This window comes from Convolutriloba macropyga, chromosome 10, assembly GCF_964194025.1.
Source record: "Convolutriloba macropyga chromosome 10, txConMacr16.3, whole genome shotgun sequence".
Classification (NCBI taxonomy): domain Eukaryota; kingdom Metazoa; phylum Xenacoelomorpha; order Acoela; family Convolutidae; genus Convolutriloba; species Convolutriloba macropyga.
Window position 1 is genome coordinate 33,181,379 of NC_134477.1, and position 13,504 is coordinate 33,194,882.

The 13,504-nt window shown below is 37.1% G+C and overlaps 1 protein-coding gene across 1 annotated transcript in view; it reads right to left on the minus strand.

The window, feature by feature from the left end:
• The window catches only part of LOC142347884 (tetratricopeptide repeat protein 12-like), a 36,211-nt gene extending 35,098 nt beyond the window's left edge, over positions 1-1,113 (minus strand). Inside the window, exon 1 of the mRNA XM_075399035.1 lies at positions 1,088-1,113. The gene's annotated coding sequence lies outside the window, so the exon portion shown is untranslated. The remainder of the gene's footprint in view (positions 1-1,087) is intronic.
• Between the last annotated feature and the right edge of the window lie 12,391 nt (positions 1,114-13,504).

A 13,504-nucleotide genomic window follows, 5' to 3' on the forward strand; every position in this document is an offset into this window, starting at 1 on the left:
AACTTTTTCAAAAAACTAGTTTGCGATGGGTACAAACTCCTACTTCAACAAACATCTTGGCACCAGATGGAATTGATCTACATTACCCCAAAAAGAAAAAATCTGCAGCTTTTTTGTGCGGAATGTGATGAAGTCATATCTGTTTGTTTGGTAAGTATATTTGGGAAAATAGTCTTTACGGTTACCAAGAATGTTAATTTTTGTGTTTACAGGCTGTCTAATTTAGCGGCAGAAGAATTTTAAATGTTGGCCATGCTGACAAACAGCAATACTTTTTTTGTACCTGTATTTGTGTTTCAAAGTTCTTCGCGTTGAAAACTTTCTCTCTGCTGTGTTTTCCAATAGGGTGGAAAACACAGACTTTTTTGGATGCTTTAACCAAAAAAGATGAAACGCTTATCTGGTAAGGGTCTTGTAAGTGTCTTACAAGATAACCGTTGCAATCTTGCGTCTTAGCAGATAACCGTTATTTGCAAGACTCTTACAAGATCTTAGCAGATAACCGTTTTTCGCAAGAATCTTGCAAGATCTTAGCAGATAACCGTCCCAGTTCGTCTAGGGTAAAAGAATCAGGGGTATATTTATGTGCTTACACTGCATAAATTTGGGAGCTATTCTGGTTCAGTGCGAGCACTGCTTTTCCCGACCCCAATTATGGTTCTGTGGCCAGAAAGCCCGTTATTCAGTGAAATATAGCACGAGCAACTTGTGGACGTAACAGTTTAGCCTACTTAATAAGGGGGAGTGCAATTAAAACCCATCAAAATTCTTCCGTTGATTCCTCGTTGACGAGCTGAAGTCAAGAGTTCTCAATGGACTAGAACAATTTTTGGAACACCAACTCAGGCAAACTATAAAATAACTACAAATCAGTGCATCAGATTAAAAGCAACATATTTGAAAGGCAAACACTGCGAAGATCATTACAATAACATTGGCGCCCTATTGAGATCGATCAAGAAGCAAATGACTTTATTTAAAAAGTAAAAGTTTGCATTTGAACCTCTAAGTTGCAAATGCACGTTCCTCTCAGGTGCAATTTTCTCACTTAGACACAACCGCAAAAATGGATAAATTTCATTTTGCCCTATTTAATAAGTTTATCACAACAATCAGGCAGTGACAAAATTGGAGTAAAGACTTTTGCTGGATGCGTTGGTCAATGCTCAAACACTTCTTTGATAAGCGCAGTTCCGACGAGGCCTTCATAAATGAGCGGAAAAAACAGTTTTCAGTTCACAGTTTATGAACGTTTCCTTATTCTGATGAAGAAAGAATACTGTATGAAGAAAAGGCTAATTTTATCACCCCCACTAATTTTCAATTCCCGGAATTTGTACTCGTCCCTCGCGTTGCAATGGTCTGGTTGTTGTGCAGGGTTCAATCGTAACCAGTTTATCTGCTTCACAGCATTGATCTATTAAATTACAATCATAAGTTTTAAACGATCCGGAGCACTCAGGATTATCCTCACAAGTAACAGAAAAATTTGACGGTGTCATTTGAACTTTTAGTTATGCGTTTCCACGGTGTTGGAGAAAGTACAAGGAATTGTCATATTTGCTGTTGTCCTTACTCTCTGTTTCTTAATTTTGTAAAAGTTGTAGGTCAATATGGTTTGCAATTACTTGCATCATCTGGTAAAAAGTGACTTGAATAAAACTGTTTCATTTTGTCATGTCTGTTACAGGGATCATAAAATATCTGTTAGATCGAGGTTTCAAAATTTTTTCAATTTTTGTTCTAGTTGAATTATTGAAGTTTTTCATCAATTTTAGCTTTCCCCGCACATAGGCATACACTGGTTGCTTTCTTGTTATTCGAAAAAGAATTTAAAACAAAAACGGCGCAAATGATTTCGAAATTTTTTTGAAGCCGAGATGCCTCCGTCGGAATATCATTTTGATGTCAATTCCCCTCCTCCTCGTTTTTCCTCGCGAATGTTCAATCGCGGTTTTTTTCTGACTACATGGAGATGTTCAATAAATAGGGGTTTATCGCTGTTGAGGCAGTGCTCAATCGATCTCCAGTTGATTGATTTGGTTGACCCCGAACTCCCAACAAATAATTGCCCCAACGGTGAGTCATTCATTTTGTGTTCCGAAATTATTGTGGTTTTATGTCGACAAGTTTGACTGACAAAGGTGGAATTGCATTCGCAACATTCTACCTCATATCACCCGTGATTTCAACTAATCCTCAAAGGTGAAGTAGGTGAGGGCAAACAAACTTTCATTATTTGCTAAAAAATTTTTTTGGGACTGTGCATCTGTTCTGTTACAGTGAATGAAATTCCAAGCTAACTTTCTTCTGTAATAAAAAACACGAGAATATTGGGAAGTTTTTTTCTTCCGCAGTCTTACTTTTGATTAATTTTTCTTTCATATATTTTTTCAAACAATTGCTTAAAAAGCTGCCACTCCATTTGAGAGGCTACTGATTATCCCGCCATAGCTTTGTATTTAAATTTTGACTGAAGTTGTCCCTATTGCATGTGACCCGGATTATTCTATTGTCTGCGCCTTCGATGACGCCTTTTTGTCATGCATTGGCCCACAACGTCTATTGTTCAAACTTTAAGCCGGTTATCGTTTTTTTCTGATACCAAGTCTCATATTACAACCGCAACGCATAAAAATACATATCAAGACACAAAGATTCTTTTTTGCTTTTTTTCTAAAAGGAATTTCTTAATACTCTTTTACAATGAGTGGGTGCTCTTCAAAAACTTTTGCGTGTTTGATTAACCTATTTGTCAAAAAATTTCTTTGTTTTAGAGTTATTTTTTGAATATTGCCCAGAGTCATATTGAGACAAAACAAGGCAACTTTTTTCATTCTTTGATATTGTTTATTGGTAATTTGTTCACATTTGCATGATAACATTGCTTGCAAGCCTCACCCTTTACTACTGCCACTAGTTTCCCATTAATCCTACAATTGTGGGCCATTTTGGGCTGGAATTTTTGTAGGCAGATTACACGAATCCCGGCGTCAGTGTGTACTCAAAAGATTTCATCCGAACGTTAGATAAACTTCACGCCAACAAGGCCCACACTGCCAATCCAGCTGTCTGTTGGAATTACTACCCGTCGCCTTTGAAAAAGCGTCAGTAAAATCGGGTCTCAGGATGGCTTTAAGGGTCTGAAGACTAATTTGAGTAGCGGTGTCACTTGAGTAATTTTTGCCAAAGCTAAGTAAATTGCCTCATTTACAGGAACCTAAGTACGTAAATTCTTTACACCAAGTAAAACCAACTTCCCTCCCTGATCTAACTCATTTGTTTCCAATCCTTAACGGGGCTCATAAGTTGATGTTCCAATTGCGTGCTCCTAGAAGCAAAGTGTAGGAATTTGTTCTCTAAATGCGACTTCTGTTAATCAACAATCCAGGACGCAGCAGTGTCTCGGAATAATCCACTTTTGCCAAACTATTAATGAGCCGTTTGTGTGCCCGATGTCCTGAATTCCTGTTACATGGTATCACTAGCAAATTCCAATTTCTTGACGTTTGAAAGCTATACATTTATTTCTTTTTCAACTTTAAGTAAGATGTTATCGTCGTACTTTAATTCTTTAAATTGTTGACTTTCCGCCATGTTACTGAGTTTTTTTCATAAATGTCTTTTTCAGGAGGCCAAAAGTGTCTTTTTGCCATTGCACTGTGTCGTACGCGGATGAAGTTGCGTACTTGATCTTGAGTCGCAAGTTGCGTTTATATTCTATGTCCTACTTGCGCGGCGAGTGCGCTTTACACAATTTCCAAATGAAATCGCTTAGCGAATCGCGTAAGGACTAATGTTTACTTTACTCGAATTGTAAAGACAGTTAATGAAGAATAAATTAAATTGGGCAACTGTACGCGAGAAGCAAAACTAAGAGAATGAAGAATAACTCAACTGTTATTCCAGAAGTCAAATAAAATGTGAACAATATTTTCCCGTTGTGGGAAAATGGTAGCAACAGACAAGCATGTGAAGTAATAATGATTTATGCACATGCCCCTCAGGACTAGGTACACTGGTTAAATTAAGTACATCGTATGATAAGTTTACTGCACTAAATTATGATGTACGACATTTCTCCCGCTTCAAAAAAATTAAAATTGCATGAAATAAAATTTTAATAACAATATGAATAACAATAATAATACTTATTCACCGGTTAAATAGTATCAACAATATATTTACTGGTTATCATAGCTAGTCATAATTAATAATATATCAGTTTTCACATGTCTTCTTCATCAATAATCAATTCATTTGAAGTGCTATGATCGGCTGGCCGTATACGGGGGTCAGTCGGAGACACCTGTCCTATGATAGGCGAGGGAAAGTCGTTATGAATCGGTTCAACTCGAGTAGCAGTGTCCACAATTGTTTGTATCACTGAGGGTTGAATCGATTCTATGTTACCCACTCAACGCTTCCTACGAGGTGGAGCAAAGTTCGGAGGGCACGAATTAGTAGAATCACCTGATGAGTCGTCTTTGTCAAATCCATAATATTTGGGACTTTTCCTAGTTCCTTTGGTTGATCGTGTCAGTGTATTTGGGAAAGATGTTGTTGGAGCTGGATGAGATGATTCAATTGCTTCTTGCTGAATGTTTGTAGGTGGGGGTGCAATAAGCACTTCTTCCGTTATAATTGGCTGATCTGGAGCAACCTCTGGAATTTCGGGTAGTACTTGCGGAGCGAAATTGTCCGGAACTTTTGGCATGCGTACTCGCATTGCGCGAGCAATGTTAGATTTGTTCGAGGATACGCCACTACCAGTTTCTTGTTTTCGATGTTTCATTTTCCTGTCTCCTTTCTGGATGCGGGTACACTTTTTGATATGGCTAAGTGTCTTAGCTTCCGTTGTCTTTTCATGTGTGCGGGGTCCTCTGCGGTTGATGTAATCCGTCAATTTGGTTTTTCGTTCTTCACGAGTGCCAAATTTTGCAATATCGCTATTGCGTACAGTCACTTCCACCTTACCCGGCTCGCGAATGACCGAAGTGTATTGGTCGGTCTTTTGGACGACCGATCCTGGGGCCAACACCTTATACAAGCCGTCCAGGTTCTTCTTGGATCTCTTATGAAGGTGCTTCTTTCGGGCAATGTTTAGTTGGACCGCGTGTTCTTTCAATGGGAGTGGACGGTGTGCATGCGTGGTACGAAGGAAGCGTGATTCATTATCCATTGCTTGCCGTTCGCGATTAGTAGCATCCTTTGTCGCCTTGCACATATTACGCTCAACTTCGTCATCACTTCGGATGTTTCCCCAATGTTCTTCCGGCAGCAATTCGTTGGGGGTTACAGTTTCTTCATCTAAATAATGATTCAAAATTTTTTCATAACTTAGGTCAGATGATTTGGGTTGAGTACTTATATTACTAAGTGGTGTATTGGCCGTACGCCCGAAGTGAGATTCGAATGGCGAAAGTTTAGTTGTTTTATGTTTGCATATGCGAAGCTGGTATATAATTGATTTTAATGCTGCTTTAATGGTGAACGTATTTAGTTCTTTGTGTGCGTCTTTAATACATACCAGGCGTTGTTTAATTGTACCAATTAATCGTTCAACTAAACCTGTTGCACGATGATCATTTGCCGGAGCTGGTATTAATGTGATATTGTTTTTTGTACAAAAATTTTTTACTTGGTTACCTATAAGACAACGGGCTTGATCTATTCTTAAGGAACGAGGAACTCCATGAATTTGTATATAATTGTCTAAGAATTTTATGACATTCGAGGCATTTGCATTATCAAGTAATTCCGCAGAAGGATATTTTGAAAATCTATCAATGCATGTTAAAATGTTTATTTCAAGTTCTTTTTCGTTATTAATGGGCCCTGCAAAGTCTATTTGTATTTCTTGGTTTGGAACTATACATGGTGTATGTGCTTTATATTGTTTTGCGGGAATAACAGATTTCAAATTTTTACCGATAGCAGTGCAAGATTTGCACTCTATTGCTTTGACAAACAAATCGCGATTCATGTATGGCCACCAGCAGTGCTGAGCCATACATATCATCCCCCAGCTACCCGGGTGACTTGCATGGAGATCGTCACAGAGGGCCTCTTTGAGTGCATTGGGAATTGCCACCTTCTCGTCCATGCAGACACACCCGCCTGTCACGTGAAGGTCCCGCCAATAACTGTGAAGGTATATTGAGGGCCTTCAGTCTTTCTTCATCCCCCCGAATTATGCAGTCTCGCACTTCTTTTAAGACTGCATCCTTACTTGTCAGTGACGCGATGAGGCCTTTGCTAAAAACTTTTCCCACCACTCGTTCGAACGACATTACTTGGGGGCTATCCGTTAGTGGGGTACTTAGGTTGGAGTGCGAGGAGGATCTTTGTGGCGTACTCGTTGTTGCATTGTCAGTGAATGACACGCGAGACGAAGCTCTGGTAGATCGAGTGGAGAGAGTTTTTCCCTTGAGAGAAGATGCTTGTTGACTCATTGTTGATGAGATTTTTGTTTTTTCAATTAAATTGATTGACGATAAAGAAGGCAACTGAATTTCAGATTGAGTTTGGGCAAAAAGCACTTGATTTTTGTTTACTAATTGAGCACGTGAGTTATTTAAAGTGTTTGAGTGTGGCTTACTAAAAAAGGTAGGAATTTGAGGCTGATTTTTGATTGACAAGTGAGAATGACTTAAAGAAGTAAATTTGGATGTATTTTGGTGAGCGAGTAACGCTTTTCTTGTATTTACTAGTCTTTGAGACTCAATTTGTACGGGAGTAGTTGTAAATGGTAGACTATGTGACGCATATTTAGAATGATTTGGGTATTTAGTAACTTGCGTTGCAAAGGAGTCATCTAAGGAATGCATTTTAGTCTTTTGAGTAACTAGTAAAGGATTATGCCAGGCGGGTGTTAATTTGTTAAAGGACTTGCGTACTCGCGATGCGAGAGTAGAGGTGGTATTAATTAAATTAGAAGTGTTAACTTTTGGAGGATAATATGTGTTAGCGAGTACGAAATCGTTTTGACTGGAATGTTCTCGCTGATCATTTACACTAGTACAATTAATACCATTGGTGGAATGGAGAAATATGTGTCGCATTTGATCCGCGAATGAATTATTTTTATGAGCTAAATGTACGTCTGGAGCGTGTGTGCTATACAGATGATTAAATTTGAAAGGGATAATATTAGAGTTGTATTTTTGCAACGCGAGATTCGAACTATTATTTGTTAAGCGAACATGCTGAGCGGGATTTATGTCTAAATTGGAAGTTTGTTTGGAAGAGAAATTTGGACTAGTAATTCGCGGAGCGAAATTTGAATTAACGTTTGTTAAGCGTACCCGCTGAGCGGGTTTTATACCTGGAGTAGAAGATTGTTTTGAATAGTATTTTGAACTATTATTTCGCGAAGCGAGTAAATCAGAAATTTCAGATTGATGATTTTGAACTTCATAATCTATGGTTAAAACTTGTGCTGTAATGGTGGTGGAATTTTTATGTTCTCCATCAATATCAATATATAGTTTATGAAGTGAATTAGCTGTGAGAGTGTGTTTTTGTTGAAGTAATTGGGCATCAGTATGTATGCTCGATAATGTTGCAACTAGAAATTCTTCCTCATATTTGGAAACACTTTTTGCTGGTTGATATGGGTTACGGGATATGTAATCAACTAGGCCCATTTTTGCGCCGGGTAAATGCTCTATTGAGAATTGATAAGGCAAGAGACGGTCAACCCACCGTGCTAACCTACTATTGTAACTTTTAATTGATCGATGTTCTTTTGAAATGGAAAGTAATGCGCGGTGGTCATTTATAACAGTGAATTCTTTGCCATAAAAATAGTTTTTAAAATATTCTATCGACCACACTACCCCAAGAAGTTCTAATTCGTTAATACTATAACGTTCTTCACTGCTGTTTAAAAATCGGGATGCAAAAGATATCGGTTTCCAACCATCAACTGTTAGTTGTTCTAGTGCTGCTCCCAAACCAGAACGTGAAGCATCACATTTGATTCGCGTTTCAAACTGGGGGTTATAATGCATGTTTTCGGTATGATTTGCTATGCGAGTTTTAATTGCATTAAAATGTAACGTGTGAGTGTCAGTCCAAATATATTTAGTGGATTTACGAAGTAGAGGTCTTAAAGGATGGCAGAGTTGAGCTAAATTGGGAATAAATTTGCTAATATAGTGGACTGAACCGAGAAATGAGCGTAATTTTTTGAGTGTATTAGGAGGTTGTAATGAGATAATGGATGATGTTTTGGATTCGAGTGGCGAGATTACAGACTGAGTTATATTATATCCTAACCATGAAATTTGTTGTTTTGCAAAGTGGCATTTCGGAAGGTTGATACGAAGGTTGTCTGCATCTAATTTTCTAAGACAATCCAGTACAAGTTGAAAGTGATCATCTTCTGAACCTTTACTAACAATTAAAATGTCATCTAAGAAACAGAATGTATTTTAAGTCCAATCAGGGTGTAGTCCATTGCCTTCTGAAACTCGGCAGGCATGTCAGTAAGACCGTAGAACCCTGTTTTGAATCGGTATGTGCCTGTCATGTCACCACTGATAATATTAAAATTACAATGATTAGCAGTTTCAGGGTGTAAATTTAGTTGGCTGTAAGCATATTTAAGATCAATAGTATAGAAATATATTTGCTCCGCGGGTTCTGTTTTGTAGTTTGTTATTATTTGTGATATCGAATCCATGAGTGTTTCAATATTTGGCATTTGATATTTGTTCTTATGTATAGCTTTGTTAAGAGTTTTAGAATCTAGTGCTAATTTTATGGTTTGATCTCGTTTGACTGTGATTACAATAGGTGAAATAAAATATTGGTCAGAACAGTTATTCAATTTTTCTATATGTCCCTCTGCAAGAAGTTTTTTAACTTCAGTATTTACTCGTTCTTGCAAATTGATGGGTACCCTTTTGATGTTTTGGCTGGAAATGACGATGAAATTTAGATTTGACAATGTGTATTTTTGAGCGACCAATACGTGTAATAAGTTGAGGGAATTGTTGTGCGATACGTGTTTTGAATGGACATTGAGATGTGATAGTGTTGACCATACTACTTTCCTGTTTTGGGGTTTGATTTACTGAAATTCCAAGAGCGTCAAATAGATCTCTTCCCACTAGTGGTTTTAGTCCATGACGAACTACTACAAATTCAGCTTCTTCAAGTCGCCATCCATTGCTCGCAATTGGTGCCTGTATCATACCTATCACGTCTATGGGTTCAATAGAAAATGTTTTGAGTTCCTGGGGAGGCGCTATCATCAACCATCGAGCAAGGGGAGAATTTTCCACAATTTCCGAAGCAAGAGACTCGGGCAAAATACTGCACACACTGCCGGAGTCAATGAGAAGTCCAACATGGTTGTTACCAATTTGTAGGATAGTGTTCTTTGGTTCGATCTGAATTGCGGTACTTGCGATGCTGGCGACCATATTGTCATCTGAGCTGTCGTAATCCGATTCGCATTGCGGGTTATAGTTCATATTTTGTATGGCATATACCGTTTGATCAATTGTAGTTTCTTCAACAGAGTTAACATTAGAGCGATTAGATTTGTTTGATGATGATTTTGGTTTTCTGCACACTCGCGAAAAATGGTTTTGAAGGCCACAATTGTTGCAAGTCTTGCCTGTCGCAATGCATTTGACTCTATGATTAGCTGACCAAGTTAGGCCACAGTTCCTGCATAGTTGGTTTGGTGATCGAGGAAAGCTGGATGTAGTTGGTCTCTGATTCGGTGGTCGAAACGATCGTTGAGGAATTATTGCATTAACTTGCGGAGCAGATTGCGAGTTTGTAATTTGTAGCTGGTTTCTTTGGCCTAATTCCATATTTATGGCCAAACGTAATGCTTGGGCTGGTTCTAAGGTTTCTCGCAACAATTCCCGTTGAATTTCTGGATCTAACATATTTGCAATAAATAAGTCTCTAATGAGGGTGTCTTCCTGACTTCCGAGCTCACAATTTTCAGAAAGTTCTTTCAATTTTTCGAAGAAATGTTCGATAGACTCTCCTCTTGTCTGTTTCGTGGTGAGAAGGACATATCTGTCGAATGTAATGTTGCGCTGGCGACTAAATGCTGTTTCCATGATTGTCCAAAGTTCTGCTGTTGAGAGACTGTCCATCTTGAGGTGTGGGTTTTGACTACAGACAATTCGACGTCCTTCAGTGCCCAAACTGAGATATAGCATTGACACAGTCTTTCGATCGGCTTGTGCCCATGGCTTGTCTCCGCACATTATTCCTATCTCCAATTGTCTCTGGCACCGGTTTTCCCAATTCATTTTTGATTGAGCGTTTCTCGCCAATCTTTCCCGCTCCGATTGTGCCGATGATCCCGTTATCGTAACCTCATAGATCGGTTCAAGTGGTAGTTGTACTGTTTCAGGTTTTGGTTCCAACAAAGTGTCTATTGTGATATTTTCCTTCGCAAGAAGCGCTAACTTGGCCTGCATCTGCCACTTTTCCCATTTCAGTGGCGGATCTACACTAGGTTTATCCCAAAATGGCTCAATGACAAGTGGAGTTCGTTTTTGAGCTGCTGACTGCGCCATGTCGTACGCGGATGAAGTTGCGTACTTGATCTTGAGTCGCAAGTTGCGTTTATATTCTATGTCCTACTTGCGCGGCGAGTGCGCTTTACACAATTTCCAAATGAAATCGCTTAGCGAATCGCGTAAGGACTAATGTTTACTTTACTCGAATTGTAAAGACAGTTAATGAAGAATAAATTAAATTGGGCAACTGTACGCGAGAAGCAAAACTAAGAGAATGAAGAATAACTCAACTGTTATTCCAGAAGTCAAATAAAATGTGAACAATATTTTCCCGTTGTGGGAAAATGGTAGCAACAGACAAGCATGTGAAGTAATAATGATTTATGCACATGCCCCTCAGGAATAGGTACACTGGTTAAATTAAGTACATCGTATGATAAGTTACTGCACTAAATTATGATGTACGACACACTGCAAGCGTAATTTTTCTAAACTCTCCAAAGAATATTTTTCTAAATTTTGGAAGCGTGCAAGTAACATATCTGATTTTAAGAGCGCATCTCATCAGCATCCCGTATTTATTGCTCGAAGCAATTTTTTTCCCTTTACAGTCGGTTCAGCTCTAGTTTGCACTGCTACAGAGATTCTGAAAAAAATTAAATCAGATATAACAGGCTTCTTAAACAGCATAAAACTAGCGTAGCATAGGATTGTCGACCTCTGCGGGTGAGATTGGGTAATTAATTCAAAGGCGCTTGCGCGTGTCTTGCAAAAAATTTTCAAGCTGAAGCTTGAAAGTTGTACGTTTCGGTTAAAACCGAAAAAATAAAGAAAAAAAATGAAATTTAGATTTGAATTGACATTAAGAGTTTGCCAGTTATAATATACTGGTACGACAATTGCAACCACTAATAACATACTATCATTTTTTTACTTACCTGACACTGGGAGTTTCTAAACAAATTTAAAATTAGAGACTCTTAGATTCTTGTCTCAGTGAAAGTTAGAAATCTAGAAACGAAATTTTTTACAGCAAAATTTTTTTTCATTATTCTGTCTGATGTTAGTTATTTTCTCTTATTTCTAGCTCACCATTCCTGCTGGTTTTTCTGTGTTTTCTTTTTCTAATTTAACTAGTCAAATTTTTTTGTTGCGTGCTGCATTTACGTTCTGAGCATACTGTGCTCGATGTTATGCAATTTATTATTTTTTTTCTAATGAAGAGGGAAGGGGCAAAAAAAAATACTTTTAAGTGATCAAAGAAAATCAAAAGCAACAAATTTTTAAATATGAGGTTCCAAAGTCAATTGCAGTGCGTTTTAAAATTCGTTGAAAGTTTTTTCAAGTAGTTATTTCCATAAAATTTCTCCGTTCTTATTAATTCTTAAATATTCCTTCAACATTCTCGAATGAAAAATGAATAGAGCTAGGTTTGAGCAATGAAAATAATACGGTAAATCCTATCGGAAAGTAGAACAATTGGAAGATTGATTACAAAAACAACTTTTCCAAAAAACTTGTATTGGAATAGCTGGTATAGATTTTTAAAATTTACATAGTTGCTATTTGCAGGATCAATTTTTTTTCTTTTTTCAATTCAGTAGTTTGCTATTCACACACTATTTATACAATGAGTTTCCCGGGTGTTGGGTTATGGGTTTTCACACGTGGAATAAAAAGCGTTTTTAACTAAGTAATCCCATAATCTATCTAATAATAGTTATCTAGAATCATCAGTTTGAACCGAGTATTGATTCACAGCACCATCTCTTGAAGATTCATTTATATCAGTATTGGTGACTTGAATCAATTTATCTCTGTCAGATTAATTTGGTAAGTTAAACTTTCTAATAATACTAAGTTTAAGTCGTCAACTCGAATCAAAATTCTAACACCAGATGTAACAAATTATTGGCCAGACTAAAAAAGATTCTCTAAGGAGATATATCTGATAATTAGTTACTACTTTTTCAACTTCGCTTATCCTAAAACAGGTCATAGAAATCAAACAAGTGTAAAAAGTTTCCTTCAATCAATGTGTTCTCACTACACGGGCCAAATAGTAGCATTTGTTTACCGTTGTCTTTTGTGCCGTTGTTTTGTTGTTTTCTTAATGATTTACGAAGCTTTACCTAATTTGTTTGAGCAGTTCTTCTCCGTCGTTTTTTTGGTGATTTCTTTCCTTTTTTTCAATGTTTTGTTTCGCTTCTTTGTTGTTTTTCCCTTGTTTTTTTGGGCACCAGTGCCCAAATTTATAACCTACATTTGAGTTGTTTTTCTCTGTTATATCGAGTTTGGAACTTTCTTAAACCATTGTCAGCCTTGGAAATCAAAAGAAAGATAAGAAAAAAATTATTATTAAGCAAAAAAGAAAATGAAAAGCCTGCTTTTCTGAGGCTTTAGGTTAAAATTTCTCTTATGCTCTATTCTTGTTTTTTTTTTCTTTTTCGATGCCAAAAGTTCTCCCAAGTCAACCAATAACATTCGACCCAGGGTAACAGATAAATTGACCTGAATGTTGCCCAATTTAGAAAAAGTTTAATTCAGCATATATATATATATATATATATATATATATATATATATTTATATATATATATATATATATATATATATATATATATATATACATATACATATACACACACAATATATATATATATATATATATATATATATATATGAGAATATATATATATATATATATATATATATATATATATATATGTGTGTGTGTGTGTGTGTGTGTGTGTGTGTGTGTGTGTGTGTGTGTGCGTGCGTGCGTGCGTGCGTGTGTGTGCATATTCATTGGTTACGAATGGATTCGTCATCAATGGCACAAAAAAAATTCTGCATCAAGGGTCAGGATTTTTTAAATATTCTTCAGGCATAGTTTTGACCTCGTTTTTGGGCAAAAGAAAACTTGCCTTCGACCTTACTTTTTTCAAAGAACAGATTATGAACAAGGTTAGCCGAGCCTATCAAACTACTTTATTTCTTTCTGT